The sequence below is a fragment of the Vicugna pacos genome, chromosome 11, assembly GCF_048564905.1.
Source record: "Vicugna pacos chromosome 11, VicPac4, whole genome shotgun sequence".
Lineage (NCBI taxonomy): Eukaryota > Metazoa > Chordata > Mammalia > Artiodactyla > Camelidae > Vicugna > Vicugna pacos.
Window position 1 is genome coordinate 44,071,579 of NC_132997.1, and position 18,247 is coordinate 44,089,825.

General features: G+C 54.2%; 1 protein-coding gene across 3 annotated transcripts in view; it reads right to left on the reverse strand.

Moving 5' to 3' along the window:
- TSPAN14 (tetraspanin 14) overlaps positions 1 to 18,234 on the reverse strand; it is a 54,282-nt gene extending 36,048 nt beyond the window's left edge. Inside the window, exon 1 of one of the 3 annotated variants that reach the window (XM_072971206.1) lies at positions 18,106 to 18,234. The gene's annotated coding sequence lies outside the window, so the exon portion shown is untranslated. Of the gene's footprint in view, positions 1 to 7,747; positions 7,769 to 18,105 lie in introns of those variants that run through there. The other 2 variants (XM_072971208.1, XM_006211624.4) reach the window with 2 other exon arrangements.
- Positions 18,235 to 18,247: the final 13 nt, after the last annotated feature.

Sequence of the window (18,247 nt, forward strand, 5' to 3'; positions counted from 1 at the left end):
TAGCCAGAGAGATTCCAAGCCTGAGAAGGGTGCTATGGGCTGTGACTGGGCATGAGACAGAGGAGCTACGGGCAAGGACCAGAGAGAGGCTCCAGGAGTTAAGGGCAGCCCTGGCTGACAGTTAGGAAGGAAACAGGACCTCAGTCCTACAACAGCAAGGAACTGGATTCTGCCCCAGAACCTCCAGAACGCAGGCCTACCAACACCTTGATCTGGGCCACGTGAGACCCCTAAGCAGAGAGCCCAGCTGGATTGTGCTGTACCTGGACAATGCCAGCTACCCATGCCCCGAGTCGTCTTGCTGGCCTCTCTCCCCTTCATTCTCCAGACTCAGCCGTTTACGGAGATGTCAACCTTTCCACCCGGCCTTCGAGGCTCCTGGTACTGGTACCTGACCTAGTCACAGGCCCAGCCCAGGGAAGGGCAGCCATTATTCCCAAGAGAGCTGAGGACCCTGCTCCACCTCTAAGGAGCACACCTTAGGTCCTGGACTTTCCAAGTCCTCAGAGCCCACTGGGTACTGAGGAACATTCACAGGAATAGGTAGGCCCAAGGGGAGAAGTCTAGGAGGGGACAAGTGAATACTGAAGGGAAATGGGTTCTGGTAGGAGAGATGGTCACAAAGGCAGGCCAGGGCAGGCTGCCTCATTGCCCATGGCAATTTCACGTGGAGGAAGGACACTGTGCCTCAGCCCCAGGGCACTGCCACCCTGAGAGGGGAAGGAGGGGTTCAGGACCATGCGCTCCCCACTTGGCTCTGTCTCACCCTCAGAGTCAGAAGTGTCTAAGTCCCATGCTAACCCACACCCCTAGGACCCAACTCCCCAGACTCAGAGTCTGCCAGAAACAGTGCAAAACTGGACACAGCGGCAGCAGCCACTCACAGGAGTCCAGAAATTTGACCCTTCACCGTGGGCAGACACTACAAAGCCACCCAGGGCTTAGGGTGGGCCACCACCATTCCTTATCAAGGGGTCACAGGCATGGGCCCTGCCATATGGGTGTGGGGGAAAGGAAGTTCCCAGCGTTCAGAGACACTCAGGCCTCTGACAGCTGGTCTTGGGATGGCCTCCAAACGGAGGTCCAGGAAAGTCTAGGCCACCAGCTCTGAGCCCTACCACGCTCTCCAGCGGGCCTGGGATTCTAAGTGCTTGGCTTCCTGTGTGAAACTCTGTACTTAGCAAACACAGCACTCTGAGCTTCCACAGCCAAAAACCCACAACCCCAAACCTGCTGAGTTCGAGGAGCACCAGGGGGCCCCTTGCTCGTCTGGTGAGGAGACATGTGTCCGCCTCAGTCCTGTCATCAGGAGAGAAGCCGAGGGAGGGATGGATGTGGGTCAGAGGATGGGAAGCGGGGAGGCGAGGAGGGCTCAGCGGGAGAAGTGCTGGGCCGGGAATGGAGGTCATCTAATCCAGTGATTTTCAAACTTACTATTTTTATTACTTTTTAAGCTACAGGAGCCTTTGTTCAAAGAAACTCTGACCCAGAAACCCAGCACGGAGGTGGGCAGAGCAGGGCACACATCTCTTCTGGTGGCTGGGAATGTGGGGGCTCCATGAAGTACACACTTGAAAATGACAGGCCTGGTCCAGCTGGTCCCAAATTCCACAGAACATGAGAATCACTCAAGGAACTTCTTCCAAACTGCACAGGGAGACTAGTTCAATCAGACTGGGACAGACCGGGAAATTCACATTTTTAAGAGCGGTCCTTCACAGCAGTCAGTTTGAGGAGGTCCCCGTTGGCCAAATCTGGAACCAGGTGGGCATTAAAAAAAAATATACTAATGCATTTTAACTCACTGAATAAAGTAAGACCCCATGAGTCCATTCTAATATATACAAATGGATAAATAAACAGGGGAGAAAGGAAAGTTCTTTATGGGAGAATGATAAATGTAAAATTAATGTAATTAAATCATCACCATTCAGGAACCATGACAGAGATAACTGATTCCGTCAAGAATCATCAATCGGTTCTTGGTCTGTTCCAGTTGTTAGAACAAAATACCACAGCCTGGGCAGCTTACAAAGAAAATAAATTTATTCCTCACAGTCCTGGAGGCTGGGAAGCCCAAGATCAAGGTGCCAGCATGGTCGAGTGAGGGCCTCAGCCTGGTTCAAAGCTGGAACCTTTTCGCTGTGTCCTCACGTGGTGGAAGCAGCAAGGGGGCTCTGTGGGACCTCTTGTAAAGGGCACGAATCCTCTTCTAGAGGGCGCCACGCCCACAACGTAAGCACCTCCCAAAGGCCCCACCTCCTGACAGCATCAGATCGAGCCTCAGAATTTCAATATGCGGAGGGGACACTAACCTTCAGACGGTAACAGGTTCTAAAACCACTTGATGGAAGTTTGATGAGAGATAGCAAGTTTATAGTCTCCGAGTACCTCCCCCACAGGACACTCATTAATTACAAAGAGCATAGCAGTAACTCAGCAATGGAGAAACCCAGCAGGTACCACCTTAACCCAGTGATCACCGCTGCCCTCACCAGTAATGAGTTGAGCCAACATCCCACCCTCCTGAGGGGACACAGCGAGGACACCTCAGTCCTGTGGTATTCCCGGTGCAAATGCATAACCTGAGTCTAATCACGAGGAAAGATCAAATTCTCCTTTAAAAGAAAAAAATAAAAGGAGAGAAAACATTTGGGCAACAAACAAGCCTGGGGCCCAAACAGGGATCCTGAGAAAGATTCATCAGGCAGCTCATTCAACTGCCCAGGCAGCCCCAGGGCAGTGCCTGCCCCACCAGGTGAGGCAGGGCCCGGGCACCCACAGCTGCTGCCCCACAACCTCTCAAAAGGCTGCAGGGAAGGAGGCCCAGCACCTCTGCAGCCGAAGGTGAAGCCTCCTTCTCATGTGAGGCTGGGGAGCCACGCTGCCATGGTGCATGGTGCACGGTGCACGGTGCACGGTGCCCTGTGCCCAGATAATCACCGCAGGCCTGTTTCTGAAATCCTAAGTGCACATAAAATGTCTACACCCAGAAACCAGCTGCACACAAAGACAAGGAAATCTGGGCCCACTGACATCTCCAGTGTGGACAAGAACCCACAAGGCCTAGGTGCTGGGACCTCCGGACCTCAGGAGGAGTGGGCTGGGCCCTCTGTCCACTCTGAAATTCCCCATGAAGTGCCTGAGTCAAGGCTATGGCATGACTGAAGCCAAGTGCACTAACTCACTCTGCGAGTCCCTGTTGTGGGAGACAAACATCTCAGGACCTGTTTCTACAAGTCCTGGCACCTGCTGCATGCAAGGCGCCCGGAATGGGGCTGTGGAGACTTAGAACCCCAGTAAGACCGGTGCCTGATGCAGGAGGCTCAGAACACACTTCCCTCTGCTAAATGCAGAGCCAGGTAGGTGCAGGAGGGCAGGATGGGCCCGGCCCAGGAAGGAAGGAAGGAAGGAAGGAAGGAAGGAAGGAAGGAAGGAAGGAGGCGGGAAGCTGGTCAGGAAACGTTCCACAAAGCAGTCGGTTTAACCACTACAACCCAACATGGCGGCAGCCAAGAGTCTCAACAGAGCCCCAATGTGTCCCCAGCATGGGGTCCAACCCTGTTGGTGGCATTTAGACTCCAGCAGTGTGGCTGTCTTTGCAGGGCTGACACAGTTGGGGTGGGTGGGGGGCACTCCTAACAGCCACAGAGTGACGAGCAGGCCTGCTCTTGGGGAGAAATAAATTCTGCTCCAATAACTGAGTCCTGGGCAGCCCTTCGGGGAGCTGCTCAAGCACGGTGCGAGGAAGTGACCCACTTGTCGGATGTAGACTGGAAATGTTCTCTTTGCAAGGGCTGCCCTCCTCCCACCCTCCTCTCCTCCAACACAAAGAAACTATATAGGAGAACTCAGAATTATACATTTACTCCTTTTCTGCCATTTTTCCCTGTCTGCCATTTTTCCCTGTCTGCCATTTTTTCCCTGTGGCTCTAAGATGTTAGAAATCCTTGTATCCAAAATTGCAGTTTATTACAACGTACCGTGTTTTAAGACAACCAACCCACTTCACTCCAAGGACGGCATTAGGGGTACCCCCTAATCCTGCCCCAGGGTGGGGCTCTCCAGGCCAGGGCAGAGCCTGGCTCCTGGCCCCTCCAGTCTGGCAAACAGCCTGGGGGAAAAGGCTCACAGAGGGAAGAAAACTAACTTCGCCAACAAGCTATAAAAAGAAGCCTGCTGAAGAAAAATAAAACAAAGTGCATTGAAAATATAAAGAGAGAAAGAGTAAGGGGGGAGGAAGAAGCAGATTTTTAAAAAATGCAAATCACTGGTAGAACTCTGCCGAAACAGCTGGGAGACTGCAGAGATAGATTAGCAGCTTAGTCCCTAAAACAGTCCCACAAGGCCAAGGGCACCCCCAGGCCTGGGGGCCCAAGCTCACCCCCCAAAAGCCCCCCACCCACTTCCACCAGAATGAGGGGGAGGGTAGGCAATCCTAGCAAAATCAGGGGTCATCTCAATCATTTTTCCATTAAAAAAAGACCACAAAAAATAAATTTACGGTCCCTTTTCTGAATTATTTATTTAAACTTCAACATAACACCAAAACATCTTAATATAGAATGCTTTGTGTTCCTACAAAAAGCAAACAACATTTACAACCTGATTCTGATGGTGTCACCCAGCTGGGACAGATGGGGCAGGGTGAGTGGCACCAGATGGCGGAGTGAGGCTCCGCACCCCCTTTCACAAAAGAGGGCTCCGATTACCCCTAGGCTCTGCCCCAAAGTTGACCTCAGGGCCGCAGGCTTGGGGGAGGTGCCCACAGCTGCCAGGCGGCTTCCGAGGCCCCGGGACCTGCCTCCCAGACACCCCCCCACCCCCGCACCCAGGGCTACCTGCTGTAAACTGCACGCCTGAGAGGGTGGGGGTCACAGAGCCAGAGCTGCTAGATCTGTTTAAAGACAACAACTTTAAGGAGGGCAGAGGGTGAAGACAGCAAAACCACAAAGCAGACTGAAGAAGGTGCGAGAGCATCGGGCGGGGCGGGGCGGGGCAGAGGTGTCTGAGCCAGTGCTTCTCAAACTTGAAAGTGCATGCAAATCACCTGGGAATCTTGTTGAATGCAGATTCTACTTCAGCTGGTGTGGGGTGAGGCCCACAGGAGTATGCGCTGCTACAAGCTCCCAGGTGCTGCCAGTGCTGCCCACCGACAGGCCAGGGGCAGTGCTGTAACGGTGAGGATATGAGAGGCCCGAGGGAAAAGCAGCAGCACTGATGGAGGGAAAGGACCCTCAAGGCAAGTCCAGGAGGAAAGCCCACCCATCTTTACCGCGCAGCTGCGGACAGGGGTGCAATCAGCTTTCCTGGAGGAATGCTTTAATTTTGGAATCTGTTCAGTATTTTAGTACATCCCACTGGATCCTCACAGGTTATTTTTATTCCCATTTCACAGCTGTGGAAGCTACTCTAACCAGATGTTTATCAAAGCTGAACTCCCAGCCCCTTGGGCTCTTCCAAGATCACAGGCCTCCTGTGACGCAGGGCAGAAACACACAGCCCAGAGCAGCGATAGAGGCTGATCCCAGCCTGATCCCAGCCAGGAGACAATGGGAGGAAAGCCTGGGGTACAGGAGGCCCCCCAGGGGGTGGAGGCTGGGTGGGGAAAAGGAGATAAAGGGCTAGAAACCCATTTTGCCTCCTGGAATTTTTGACAAAATAGAGACAAAATTTAAAGCCAGGCCCCCCAGGAGGGACAAAGGATATTAAAGGACAGAGGGTATCTCCATCTTATTGATTTTGTTTTCACTTTTAACAGCCTAGCCTCACTTTGGCAGGAGGTAAAATAAAGAGTTTTACTCCCCTCCCCCACAGGTTCCATTCTACCAGAGAGGGAATGTGGCGTTTCCAAGAAAAAGGGCAACGCTGTGGTCTGAGGCAGGGCAATTTATCAGTGGGCTCCTGGTGCCACACTCAGCCCCTGAGCACTACAGTGTGCTTTAGGGCTCAGGGTGGGCAGGTTTCCATGTGGACACCGCAGACATCTGTGGAGATGATCGTCACCCCTCCCAGTCCCTCAGGAACCTGAGGAGGGAGTGCCCTGAGGGAGGGATGTCCTCTGTTAATCCCGTCTGATGACCTTTCTTCCAAAAAAGTATCCTGAGCTGCCCAGAGAGGCTCAGGGTAGTGACCAAGCATTTTGGAGTCAGATCCATAGAACTCGGCTGAAAAACGTCCAAATTCATCCGAGCAACCCTTCCATTTTCCAGACCTACACCCACGGAAATGAATTGCCAGGGTCACCCGGAGGGCCAGTGGCACAGCTGGGACCCCACCCTAGCCTTCTACCTCCCTGTGCTTTCCGGGAGCACTGTGCTGCCTCAATCATGACCTTTCCCACCCTCGTTTGGGCCCAAGTACCCTAAAAGCTGTATCTGTGCTTCAATTATTCAGACAGTAAACTTAGCTCTTTATGCTGAGACTTGTACAACATTTGCTGAAATAAGGACACTCCAAGGGTTGGGACTTGCTTCCTCATTAAGGCTTGGCGATAAGAGTCATATAAGACAGCCAGGCTGATCTCAAGATGGATGGGTTTTGAAAGGATGAAAGAAAATGCTAAACACACAAAAAAGTAGTGAGAGCCCCAGAGTTCTCATACAGAACAACTCTATGTCAAAGGCAGGGGGACTATTACACACGCTGGCTGTGGTTTAGAAGGCTGGAGATGTATGGGTTGGGGTGGGCACACCTCCGGAAAGAGATGCCAGCGAGTAACCCTCAGCTTGCCCACTATAAGCTGGGGGATAAGAGAGACTTGCAGACGCAAAAGGGGAGGGGATGGTTCTCCTCAGTTAGAGAAAAATCCCCACCACCCTACAGAGATCAAAATAAAGAAAAGAAACTATTTTCTCAACCACCTCTTCCACTAAATGCTAAGAGCATTTCCTACACAGACTCTTACATGGAGAAGGACCGGGGGTAAAGGAAGATCACACTTTGTGCCTGGGAGTGGCTTTTTTGCCAAAAACGAGGAGGCACCTGTGAACTCATACCCGCCCCCCCCATCTTTCTCTCGCCCTCTCTCAGGTCTTCGGTGGCACAAACAGATGAGACCTCTCTCTGTCCTCACAACACAGGAGAGCATCATTCTGTTCCAGTGAGACCCTCTTTGAACAAAGAGGAAATCTCAGCACCACTGGGGCACGGAGGGTACAGCTGGGGGAAGCGAGGGCACAACCAGTAGCCTGCAGGCCCTCGGCTCAGTGGAAGATTCATGTCGCAAGGGCTTCCGCTGCTGCTGTACGCCCGCTGCCTGCTGCCCGCCCAGCCTGCCGCCGCCTGCCTGAGATTCAAGAGCCCGGAGATGGCAGAACAAAGAAAAATGGCTGTGGCTGTGGCTCAGGCAGCAGGGGAGGCTGCAGGCCAGCCTGCCAGCAAGCAGGCTTTTCTACAGTGAGTGCTGCAGCGAGGCACCGGGGACAAGGTACAAAGGAAAATGGGGGCCTGCAAGACTGACAGCTACCCAGGCACACGCCTGGCCCCCGCCCAAGGGCGCAGCTGGGCCGGAGAGCTCAGGCAGAACCCCCTCCAGAGGTGGCGGGCGGGTGGCTGACAAGACAGGCCCTGGGTACCCCTGCTCCTTGCCCAGCAGCTCAGAGGTCTGACCCAGGGGGGTTCCAGGCACAGCATGGGGAACTTGGGGGGGTGATCCTGACAGAGGCTCCCACAAAGGGCAGGGTCCCTCCAGACTCCCAGGGATGGGGAGCCCTGGGAGAGGGCAGGGTCAGGCTGAGCAGCTCACCGCATCAGAGAACACGAGAGGGGCCCTGGAGTGGCTAAGATCTGTCCCCCGAAGGACTCTCTAAAGCATAATGGGCTCCTGCTGCCGGCAACAATAGCAGCACTGGCCACCCCCTCTCCTCCTCCCCTCCCCCCAAAAATAATCCACAATGGGAGGCCGCAGGAAACCAGGGCAGAGCCCATGAATAGCTCCACTGTCAGTCCCCAGGCCCCACCTCCTCAGCCCCACAGGTCAGCCCTGGCTGCCACCCCACCACAATAGAAACTTCTGTGCCGCCCAGGCCCCAAGCCCCACATGATAGGGCTGTGGGCCTGGGAAGCTCTGGACTTCTCACAGGGGCGGCATGTAAGGGCGATGGTGGGAGGGGCAGGGCAGGGACTCAGGCCTCGCACCCATCGGGTCAGGGTCATATCAGGCACCTTTCTATTCAGGGGGCTATCTGCCAGCCAGTCCTAAAATCTCACTGCTTCTTGCCCTGCCCTGCCCAGTCACGGGGAAGCCAGAGCCACCTGGGGAAAGATTACGGTCATCTCAGGGGCACATGGTGGCCACAAGGTTGGGGGAACAGCCAGACGCTCCCAGGACTCCCAGGAGGAGCCCAGTGGATGAATCCAGTCCTCTTATATCCCTCCCTCCCTCCCCTAAGCCATCCCGGGAAGAAAACCTCATCTGCCCTCAGCCCCTGCTTCTGCTCTGCAAGGAAGCTGCCTGCTCAAAGCAGAAAAACCCATCTATTATTTACACCAGGTGCCTTCTACACAGGCTTTTAAAATCACGGGGTGGCACTCAGGCCCAGAGCAGCCTGAAGCAGCACAAAGCCAGTGAGGTCTGCTGGGCAGGAAGGAGACAGGGGATCCCAGAGCTGTAGAAGGTCCAGTGAGGCCTGGACAGGAGGCCTGACCCTCATATCAACCCCTTAAAAACAGGGAGAATCTCTTTTTCTAACAGCTGATTCCCAGCCACCCAGCCCAAGTCCTGCAAACTCCTGGGGCCAACGAAACTCACATATGAGAAGCCTCTCCTATCTGGCTCTGACTGCCTCTGCACATTCTTATGTCACATTTTTGGGTGCAGGCTGCACGGCCCACTGGGCACAGCCAAGGGCCACAAACAGCAGGTGCTTTAGAGATAGGCTGACCTGAGCTGAAACAAAGACACTGCGGGGAACTAGCATCAGCATCACAGTCCCTCCAGTTCTAGGCTCCGACCCACAGAAATAACAAGATTCCCCCAAAAGAAAAACTCAGCAACACTCATTCTCCCTCTTGGAATAAAAACAGCATGTTTCTTTTCTGGTCAACCACCCTGTGCGTGGACCCCGCCCCCCATCTAAGCATTCCCACAGCTTGGCTTGTAGCAACCAAACACGGGAACAACCCCAATGTCCATCCATGGGGGCGCTGATAAAGTGAATCCCGGTGGACCACACAGAGGAATAGCATGCTGCTGTTAAAAAAGAACAGCCTAAACTGTGGGGGCTGAAATGGAACAATCCCAAGATAAACTTCAGGGTGAAAATCAGTAAGTGCAGAACAATGTAAGTCGTGTACAGCACGGGTGTAAACAGGAGGAGGGAGGGTGGAGACGCTTCCCTGGCACCTGACAGCTAGTGACGGGGACAGGCCTCAGAGGGGCAGGACTGAAGGGGTCAGGGATGGAAATACTAATCTTCACTATATATCTTTATGTATTTTTCACCACGTTTTTTTTTAAATAACAAAGTTAAAACTAAACTGACACTTAAAATCCCTAAAGTTTGTGGCACAAAAAAATTTGACCTGCAACTCACTGCAGATAGTTTCTGGTATCTTCCCAGAACAAGGAAGGAGACGGGGGGAATGCCAGCCTCTGGAATAAATACTGATCTGCTCAGACCCTGCTCACAATTCCTCCCCAAGTCCCAAAATAGTTTTCTTAGGAAGACCAAGAGTAGATTCTGACAAAGGCAGACAGGAAACCTGAAGTTGGTCCACACAAAGGACCATCTGTAGCTGGGTCCTCTCTGCCCGTTATGAGACCATAAGACCCCCAGGTTCGGGGGGGTGCTGAACCACAGGGATCCCAGGCCTCAGCAGGGACCCTTCTCAGGGCCCTCCCCAGTCATCAGTGAGACTCAAGGGCCTACGAACCCATCCCAATTTTAGCAGCTAAAGAAAGCTATTTCAACAGATTTCTAGGCCTGGCCCAACTCCAAGGACAGGCTAAAAACAGTTTCTCCAAAATCCCAGCTCAAAACCCCAGTCCCTTAATCACTAAACTCCCTGTACCTTTCAGGAAATGCAAGCTGCAAAATGGAGTTGTGAGATGAGTTTGGACATTTATTCCTTACTAAAGGGATACACACATGTTGTTTAAAAGCCTACTTTACCTGACACATCAATAAATACTCTGCACTCAGAAGCACTGATGTCTTTCCTCCGAGTGATTTTCCCCCCAAGGAACAATATAATAACCCTCGCAGTCTCTCCCCCGCTTCTCAGGGGGATGACACAATGCCTATTAGAATCAGGACTGTCCAGACCATTTGGGTGAGACTTCTTGGGGGGCAGGGAGTGGTTCCTTAATACAGCTCTCTCTACCTAGCAGAACTCCCCTGCCCCACCCCTAGGCCACCACAGAGATCTATCTCCTAATGACCGCAAGCTCACAGATGGCCCAGGCCACAGAGAAAGGCAGCTGGAAAGTCCTGCTCCCCTCTTCTGTAAGATGCTTTCTGATGAGTGCTCCATGTTCAACAAATAGCCCCGAAATTAAGGAGCACAAACGAGACTTCACAACAAGTAGAATCACGCTGGCACTTGGAGCCCTCAGACCTCAGCTGCGGGGAGCAAGTTCCTGGCCCCTCAGCAGCTCTGGCCCAGAAACCTAAACCCTCCATCACACCAAGACCAGCCCCTCTTGGCCCGCCTTTCTGCAGGAGTGGGCAGGGCCCCCACACCCAGGAGGCGCTGATCCTCAACACACGGAATTCTGCAGCACCCCAGCTGGCACTCGCCACCCCCAACATTTGGCTTCCCACAGAGAGAGTTCCAGGATTCTCCTAGCCCAGAGCAGCCCTGGACAGACCTGCCCACCCCACCCCTGCACCTGGGCACATGCCACTCCCTCCTCCCTGCTCCCAGGGAAATGAACACCCCACCACTACCAGGCCTCTTTTGTTGACATGCTCCTTATCTGTTTATATCATTACTCGTATTTCACAGGAAGCAGCTAGGACAACAGGAGACATGACTGTGGAGGCAGGATGGCGGCACAGAGCCACAGTTCCCCTGCAGGGGTGGAAGCCCGCCTTCAGGAAGTGGGGAAGGCCCCTACCCACCACAGGCAGTCACCAGGTTTTCTTCACACACCCTTTTTTCTCACAACAGCAGGTGTCCTGGTTCTGAAAAAGTTGGCTGTTGAGACAGGAGCCCCCCCAACAGTAGCAAAGGCCCAACAGGGTCATGCGTGCAGGATGTGACCAAGCAGAGAGGAGAGGCAGGGAAAACCAGGAGGAAGACCTTAGAAAGGAGAAGGAAGCTGGGGTGGGGGGTGCTCCATAAGGTCCCTGGAGCCGCAGTCCAGGCAGAGGGTGGGGGAGGAGATCACCCTCTGCACCTCATGCAGCCCAAGCCAGGCAGATGAGACAGACGTCCCCAGGCCTGTGGGAGAGGGAGAGAGCCATAAAGTTGTCAGACTGGTTTGCCCAGGATGAGGAGAGCAGGAAACACAAGGTACAGAGGCCAAGGGAAGAAGGTCGAGCAGGGAGGGTTGTCCAGAGCCTAATGGCTACGTCAGGCTCCCAACAGATCTGGCAACAAGGGGAGCAGTGCTAGGGGGCCGCAGGGCTCCAAGGCCCCGGGTCCACGCTGTTTTCTGCAGGGTGCAGTGGGCGGTCCGGCGGCCAACAGTGAGGGAGCTGGGGGACAAGGAACCAGTAGACACTGAAAAGAACAGGACTAGGGTTTCTGGAAATGAAGGAGTGATGCCCACAAGGAGGGGCACCACTCCTGAGGGACAAGTGTGAGTGATGATGAGCTCAGGCCAGCGCAAGAACCAACCGTGGGCAATACTAAACACAGGCTGCAGCACGCCTCGGGATACTAACAGAGTCTCTTTTTGACCAAACTAGTCAGGCTCCTCTGAGCCCTCTGTTCAGCGAGACCCAAACTTGGGCTTCCATCTCTGTCCTTGTAGGGTCCAGTTTTAGCAAGAATCCTGCTAAGGCACTTTAGCCGGGGTGCTCCACCTTCCACAGCTGACCACCTTCCATATCTGACCAGTGCAGCATCCGCCATGTGATATCTGATCACTCTAGCCTCCCTTCAGCAAGAATCCTGTTAGGCCAGGTAGCAGAGAATTATCCCACCTTCTTCTAAATTTTCTATCCATCCACCCCCACTACTCCTTAACTATAAATTCTCAATTTTCCTTGTAATAATCTGGGGTTGAGTCCAATCTCTCTTTCCTACTGCAAAACCCCATTGCAGTAGTCCTTGACACCTGTCACGATAGTCCTAAATAAAGTCTGCCTTACTGTTTTCACAAGTGTCAGAATAATTTTTATTCTTAACAGTACGGAGCTCCAAGACCCCTCACCCAGAGTATGAGAACCATGTGGGTTGGGGCTGGCCTCCCCCACCAACCCCAGGGACAGACCCTGTCTGCCTGGCCCGCAGATGAAGGGCTGAAACCAGACAGCCAAGCCACAGGGTGGCCAGATGTTAGGGAGGTCATCTGGAGAGGAAACAGGGTCTCTTCATAGCAGTGGTCACTCAGTGGGCATCCAGAGCCTTTCCTTGGAGCAGCTGGTGGGAGCTGCCAGGAGGCCCAGAAGGCAGCCTCAGCTACCTGAGCACAGCTGAGTGTGCACCCCAGACTGGGAATCAAAACATTTAAAAGCTGAAAGTCACACCATGGCCTAAACTGCCGCATTGGGTGTGTGGGGCCCAGCCACCCCTCCCCGTGGGACCCAAATCTGAAGCTGAGGCAGCCATATTCCTTATTTCCACTTGTCACTTTCCAATAAGGTTTCTGGGAGGTTCCCCGATGGGCTTCTGATGCTTAAGCATAGACCCTGACTTGGGATGCTGCATCCTGGGACATGCTGCTGCCCTTGGCCCTCCCAGGCTCACTACTCAGACCTCAGGGCGTGGATTCAGGGGACGCTCATTTAATTCCCTGCTGCTGTGAAGGCCCTTCTCCTGAGTATTAGGACAACAAACTCCTCGAAGCCTTTGTTTTCAGTGCTCTCTGGGCCCTGCAGAGTAGACTGGCACAGGCAGCAGCAGCCAGTACAAGCAGACAAGGAAAACCCAAAGAGGGAATTCATCAAACCCCTCCTCCAGGTCAGCCTCTGCCCAGCCCCCTGTCCTGACCCTCCCCAAACCTCACCCATGCAGCAAAGTCCAGCCTCAGCTCCCTCAAATTTCAAGGGAGACACAGTCTGAGGCAGCACCAGGAATGACCCTCTGACCCAGGATCCCAGAGGCCAGGCCATGGCTGTCAGCCACGCAGCACAGGAAAACAGAGCCCAAGAAGGGAGGAGCCAGTCCCTCCAGCTATCTAGCTCTGCACACCGGGGCCCAAGAAACTTCTCCCTGGCTGCTGGGCGAGGGAGGCAGAACAGACCTCCAGAAGCCTGCCCAGGCCCACTTAAACTCAGATTATCAGGCCTACTGCCTCCTAAGAGAAAACCACAGCCCCGCCCAGCCCAGCCCAGCCCCACCCAACCCCACCAGGCCCAAGAATGGAGGAAGTGGGGTTCCCAGAATCAGCAGCTGGTGAGCACTCGGCTGAGAGCCGTCAGCGTGATGGGCAGCAGTCCCAAACCAGAGCATCGGCTAACCCAGAGGCTTCACGTGTCGCTTCTTAAAACTGAAGTGTGCACTTATGCTTCACAGGGGGACGTGAGGGACAGGAAGGGCAGATTCTTCTCACTTTACAGATGAGAAAACCAAGTCCAGGAAGGAGGGGGGGAAAAAAATCAAAGATTGGTCTAGGTCACTCAGCTAGAAAGCAGATACACCTCGAAAGCTGGCCTCACCACTGTCCGCTCTACGTGCTGGACAATGTCATTCATCCCCATGTTCCACTGGCAAAGATACTCAACACTTCCCATTGACCAGGCCCTGTACTGGTCCAACACAGCCACCTGCCCTGTCTAAACCAAAAAAAACACATACTGTTAAGGGAGAAAACAGATGTGGAGATATTATGCAAACCCCCACACAGAGTCAGTCAGAGGACACTGCTACTCGAAGACAAGACAAACCAAGAATGCTGGCGTTCTCCTAGATCAGATTCTCAAAACACTAGTCTTCTCAGTCCCTTGGGCACTCAGGTGGTGACCAGCCAAGAGTGGGACCGCTGCTACAGACCACCATCACCTCTCCCTCTATTCCAGGTGGGAAAACAGCAGCCCTGAAAAAGGAGGAAATATGCCTAAAGGATGGTGAGTTAACCACACGTGGAAGAATGTGAGGTCTCGCCACCTCCACCAGTGTTTCCTGGCCCTGCTGGAAGTCACTGGATGCTAAGCAGGCGACAAAGCACAAAAGCAAAGTCCAGAGTGTAGTGGGCTCTCTGACACCCTCCAAGGGTGGCCTGAGTGGAAAAATGCAGTTAACAAAGGGGTTCTACCCACTTCAACAGGCCAGAGAACCACCCCAGCCCCACATTCAAGCCTGTTCTCCATATGACCCCATCCTTTAGTAACCTGACCATCTTACCTTTCCACATCCCTAGGCCTGCAAGCTCAGCCTGAGCCTCATAAGAGGAAGGGGAAGGTGGAGGCCTACAGGGGTGTCTCTACCTGCTCTTGCTTCTGAGAATGGTGGGAAGTCCAAAATGTCCAAGGGCTGATGTGCCAGGGCAGAGGGGGGAGCAGGAGCCTGCTTCCCTTCCCATGGGCATAATATCCCTCTTTAAAGGCCATCGGGACCCAGCATCAGGGAACAGGGATCATCAACCCCCAGCTCACAGCCCCTAGCACGTGCCTAATAAGAAGCTCTGGCCTGGGACTCACCACTAGCCCCTGAGCCCACAAATGAATGAATCAATAAATGAATGAGCAAAAGAAGACCCAAAGAACTCAAATAACTTGCTCAGGGTCAGAGGAGCAAGCTGCCTCTGCATACCACCTCTGACTACCCTCATATGAATTTTTGTTCACCATACCTCTGCCCTTCAAATGTGGCACCTCAATTCATCTTTAACCTAAATGGCATTTTTTTAACTAATGCATGATCAATGTGCCTGGCGACACAGAAACGTATGATACTCAGACCTAGACCTTGGGAAGAAGTCACAGAGAAGGTACGGTGGTAGGCAGGTGGTAGGCAGGTGGCAGGCATCAGTGCTGTATACCAGATGTTTCCAGTCTTCCTTCTCTCCCCACCCTGTGGGGAAGTATGGCCATGTGATTGCTTCAGCCATTGAAATGCCACTGCTGGGTGGAAGCGTTAAGAGCCAGGGTAAGATTCATCATGCTTTCTGTACCTCTGTCCAAGTGACCAGGAATGTTCCAATTAATCAGCATGGGTCCCACAGTGAGAACAACATAAAGCAGGTATGCGATGGATGCGGTGTGAGCAAGAAATAATCCTTTGTTGCTTTAAGCCTCTGAGATTTGAGAATTGTTACCACAGCAAACCCTGATCTATCTGGACAGATACAGGCAGTGACTCACTCCCCAATCTTCTGTGCATGGCAGTGCTGGTCTTCCCATTCCCTGGCCTTAGGGAGACAAAAGCTAAATTGCCAGTCAATCAGCAGGGGTTCAGGGGTTCATCTGCTACATGTCCAGAAGGATGAGATGCTTTCAGAAGCAGGGACTATAAGGGCACCTGTGCTGAAGGGCTTACTAGTTCTGCTCTGGGTCAGGCTTGTTCAGTGTATTAAGTCAACTTTAATCACTTCTTAGAGGAAAGCATGATCTAAATTAGATATGAGGAAACCCAGTTCACAGCCAGACCTTAAGCAAGTTAGTCTGTGACCTCTCTAGGCCAGTCTCATCGTCTGTAAAACGGGACGTTAATATCTACCATACTGAGTTGTTTCAAGGATTAAATGAATGACTGCAAGTAAAGCTTCTAGGATAGTACTTGGTGTAATTCTCACTCTCACTACATGTTTAAACCTTCCACATAAGTGCTGTAAGCTTATCCATAACCTCCTCTAGATTCTAAAACCAGCAAAGGTTTCCCAGGACTGGCACTTTGTAGGCAGTGCCAAATTGAACTCTACCCTAGTTGAAGCTAAACAAGTAACAAGTCAAATCCCTGAGCACTCGGTAACCTAGAGTGAGGCCTCAGGAAATGTTCCCTCCACCCAGAGTTTCCAGAACTCCCTGTTCTCTGGCCTCCATGGGAACTCCACTACCACCAGAACCTGCAGGGCAGGGGCCCCCTCCCCTCCCACAGAGCAAAGCTTGGTCCTCCCACTCCCAAACACGAAAGGGTAGCTGCCCTCACCTGTCCTCAGAGATTAGCACAGCTGCCCTGCTGGTAAAGGGGGAACTTTCCTGGGCAGCCAACCCTTCTGGAGCCCCTTTCTTTGCATGCCTTCTTCCTAGAGGCAGCCACAAACCTCCAGACCAACGGGCTTGAACTCCTGTTTGCCTGAATAATGCTGCTAAACTGAGCTCAAGCTCAGATTAATAAACACTACTGAGCGTCTACTACACGTCCAGCTGGAGACCACACAGCGCTGACAGCCAGTCAGGGAGCTGCGAGCCTGGAAGAGTACTTAAAACAGCTCCTGGCATCCCCTATTTAACAACCATGCTTAAATGAACTGACGACCACGTTTGGTGGTCCAAGCAGTGGAGTTCAGAGATGCGGGGATAGAGAAATAAAGAAATTCTCCAATAGAAGATGGGGTGCAACAAAGAATGATGCAATAAGATGGGAGGGGAAATCTGTCTGCTAGCCTGGGCTTCCAAGGCCTGTCTCCCAGGCATTATGGATCCTCAGGATGGCACAAAGCTTGGAGACAGCTGAGAAAGGAGCTAGAAGGGCATATGGAGCCATCGTAGTGGAGGGTTCATTCAGAGGGTGCCAGGGCCCAGGATGATCCCTGGGAAGAAGGGCGCCTCAGCCTTCCACAGGGCTGGATGAATGTAGTGGGGGCTGTGGGGGTGCTGGGGTGCTCTGATGGCCTAGGCCCCAGGCTTCACAAACAGGGAAGAGTGACCCAAGCACTCTGCAGGCACTAACTTCCCCAACTTTGAGGTCAAGGGGAAGGGGAAGGCTACTTTTGAGGATTTGGCAAGCAGCTCCACCCACTCCTATCCGCCCAGGAGCAACCCCCATCTCAGAAGGGAAGAGGACTCCTACAGAGCAGACCACTGGAGACAGCACACCTGCAGAGGCGCCAATACAATGCCCTGCATTCACTGTCCAGGACACTTGATGCCCCCAGGCACCAGCACCAGGGACAGCCATCGAGCTGCTGCAGACCACCGCACTCAACACTGTTCGGCAGCCAGCCGACAGGACAGGCCAGTACCGGGGCCAGCCACTTCCCTGCGACTCCCCACAGCACCAACCGCTTCTAGCCGGAGACCAACGTCGTGTCCCCCACATACGGGTCCAATACACCCTACCCACCGGCACCACCACTCCTCCCAGGCAGAAGCAGCGGCCCGAGTCGAGACAACTCTGTAGCCACAGTCCCAACTCGACCGAAGCTCCAGTTAGGTCAGGAGTCGGGCTTTGCCTCCAAGCACAGCCCCAAAGGACCAATACGGAGAAGCTGGATCACCATCTACTCAAACTGGCCTCCCCAAACCCGTGCAGGACAGAGTAGGACACACGGCAGGGGTGGGCGACTCAGAGCACACCCAAGGCGGGGCGGGGGAGGGGACCGCCTTCCCCTGTCCGAGCCACCCTCCACCCCTGGCCCGAGCTCCTGGCGGCCGAGGTTCCATGCCTGAGGCAAAAGGAGCGCCCATCCCCGGGCTCGCAGCTGGGTAGAGGGGCAGAGCCCTAAACAGCGGCGAATCAGCCCCTCCCTCCCTGAGCGCTCCCACCCCCGCCCGGCCCCAGCAAGCACCCGTCCCGGAACGCGGACAGGGCGAGGGCGACAGAACCCCGAGCGCCAGCCGGGCCGCCCGCTGCAGCTCTCACTCCACCCGGCACCCGAGTTCGGCTCAGCGGGGTCCGGGTCAAGGCCTCCGGCCCGTCGCCGGCGATCTGGGCAGACAAAGCCAGCGCCGCCCGCCGGGCCGCCCCCGGGACAGGAGCGAGGGAGCCGGAGGGACTGAGCCGGGACTTGGGGAGCAGTCCTAGTCCCCAGGGGGCGCTCGGGGGAATCGGCCTCAGACAATGAGTGGGGCAGGGCCCAACGCTCCAGCGGGGGCTCCGCGCTCTACTCACCCGGGCGCGGAGGCAGCGGCGGCAACGGCGCGGCCCAGCTCGGCCAAGGAAGTTAGAGCAAGTTCGGCAGCGCAGGGCGGGAGGGCGCGATTCAGGCCGTCCGAGCGCGGGGGCGGGGCGCGGAGGGGCGGGGCCGGGGGCG